The 2,500-nt window shown below is 42.5% G+C and overlaps 1 protein-coding gene across 3 annotated transcripts in view; it reads right to left on the bottom strand.

Moving 5' to 3' along the window:
• The window catches only part of LOC122263771 (uncharacterized), a 189,521-nt gene extending 187,439 nt beyond the window's left edge, over window positions 1–2,082 (bottom strand). For all 3 annotated transcript variants that reach the window (XM_086530615.1, XM_086530618.1, XM_086530619.1), the window contains exon 1: window positions 1,946–2,082. The gene's annotated coding sequence lies outside the window, so the exon portion shown is untranslated. The remainder of the gene's footprint in view (window positions 1–1,945) is intronic.
• Window positions 2,083–2,500: the final 418 nt, after the last annotated feature.

Here is a 2,500-nt window from a genome sequence, read left to right as displayed (position 1 = left end):
AGCAGGAAGAGTTGCCAGGCGTTCCTTTGTATAATTCAGGTTATCACAACCTGGGATGATCACTTACGGTTAATGTGTCTGTGGAACTGAGTGTGGACATAAATCTGTTCCTTGTGACTTTTGTGATATAATCAGTCAATAAACATTAATAAAAAAACACCAAAGCTCTGATTGTATTTGATTCTCACAATTACCATAATTAATACAACTACTGTTAGGTAAGGAGAGCCCAGTTGTTAGACAATGTTAAAGATGGAAACAAGATACTAAAACTATGAGAATTACATAATCTGTCATCCATAAATGAGACAATCTAGATGTCAATGAATGCAATCTAGTAATCTAAAAAAAAATCATAACCACCGTTCAGATAATTAAGCAAGGTAATCAAAGTTTTTAATCAGCACTTCCTGTGTGATGCACCGTTTACTCTCAAGGTATTTTCGGCAGACACCAAGGATATTGATTTTCCACTAAAGGCAGCATGATGTGACTCACGATATCAATAGAAGTGAATAAATCATGCGACCCTCAATAAATCCATGCCTCCTTTTCTATTTGATCTTTATGTGTCTATTCATCCGTGTAATGTTTTTTTTTCTGAAAATAATTTCGGGAAAGAAGAAGAAAAAATCACTTATTTTAATGAGACATATCCCGTAAGCCGTCCTGGAGCTTGTGAACTACATATTTGCCTGTGCAACGTATGCAATGGGGTTGAGCAGAAGGGTAAGGTTCAGCTACCTAAAAGGAGTCATGTTCACAAAAAAAAAAACAAGGAAAATGTTTTATGAGTCTCGACAAGGACCGAGAAAGCCACTTTTGCCAACGACTAGTTTTAGAAAGATTTCAAACGCCACATCACAAACTACAGAATCCACAAACTAGGGCCATGGAATAGCATCATTACGCTAATATCATCTGCAGATGCAATATCAGGCCACTAGGGCATACGAACCTCCCTCGTGCAAACGCGTAACCCCGTTAAGTGGGCACCCGCACCCGAACGCGCACACACCCACTTCAACGCATCAAACCTGTAATTCAAATAAATCTATCAAATAAATCAAATCATATCTTAAACATCCGCTTCAAACCCATCCTCAAAGCTCCCTCCATAACACTATAATCACCATACACCCTATACAAATTAAGATAAACCAATAAATAAAGCACAAAAACACGAACTCACGACGACAACACAGCTCGCTCGCGCTCCGCATAAAAAACATTCCTGGCCCCGCCCCCCTCCCCGGAGTCCCCCCCACTCCCTCTCCCTCCCCCCCAAGCCATACTCCCTCTCTCCACCACTACGACCCCACCATACGACTCTACGACCACCCCTCTACGAACCGAGAGTAGCTCTTGGTAACAGCCTCGACTCGACCACGCGGACAGACACCATAAGGATTGGCCGCGAGTTTACGATCACGTGACGCTGTACTTTGGCACGGACCTCTTTAGACGGAACTCGCTTGCTTAAGGAAGTGATTCACCTCTTGGGTTGTTAGTCTGGCACGGAGTGTAACGTGTAAGCGGGAGTATGAAAAGTGGGTTAATTTCATTCCCCGTACATTTTTTTCTATGGTGTTGTTTTGTTTTCTTCGTTCTTGTTTTTCCTATGAATCGTCTATCATTTGCCTGTCCTTGAGCCCGAGGGAAATTTCACCACGCTGTGATTTTGAGGGCTGGCGAATTCCTCTACGTCGTTTTAGTTGTGCAGGTCGTGAAGGGGAGGGTAAGTAGGCAACATTATGTAGACGCAGGTCGTGTCGGGCAACACACGAGGCGCCAGTGTATCGAAAAATAAATCACACTGCTAAGTGCGGACTCCGAGTCCCGACACCAAGTTCCCTCAAACTTTCCCTTTCGTCAACAATATATACGTACCGAGCGCTGCAAACATCAAACAAAGGAGTAAAACGTAACCTCAACGAACACTTACCTTTAAAACCCGAAATTATTAATCCAAGAACCGTAACTCGTCACAGGAATTCGGAGTTATCATACAAAATACCACACAACTTTTCCTATAAGAGAGCGGCGTATTCTCACCCTACCACGTCTGTACGATAACTGTTCGCTGGAGACTTGCCTGGCAGCGACCTTCGCCAAGGGACGCGGCAGCCAAGTAGTCATTTTACTAATAATATATTTAGATCCATTCTCACTCATAAACCATCTGGTATTTTAGATTTCCCCGAATCAGAATTCAAACTCCTCCTAAACTTAAACTTACCTACAAAATGTATTTAATGATCTAATGATAATGAGACTTGTTGGAAGTACCTGATGGCGCCGATGCCATTCTTGTCCGAGAAGAACGAACCGTACTATTAATCCAAGAAACCAGTTCTCAAGGCAAAGAGGTTACTAGGGTTAGATGGCGTAACTTCTTCTGTCTGTCATGGCACCCTTGCATCTCCTTCCTCTGAATATATGCTTGTGATTGCAGCATGTATGCATATGTTAGTTGCGCATGATGCTTCTACATGCTTTA

The sequence above is a fragment of the Penaeus japonicus genome, unplaced genomic scaffold (assembly GCF_977035675.1).
Source record: "Penaeus japonicus unplaced genomic scaffold, GWHDUDI00000001_assembly GWHDUDI00000033, whole genome shotgun sequence".
Classification (NCBI taxonomy): Eukaryota; Metazoa; Arthropoda; class Malacostraca; order Decapoda; family Penaeidae; genus Penaeus; species Penaeus japonicus.
This window is presented reverse-complemented; position numbering and strand designations above follow the sequence as displayed.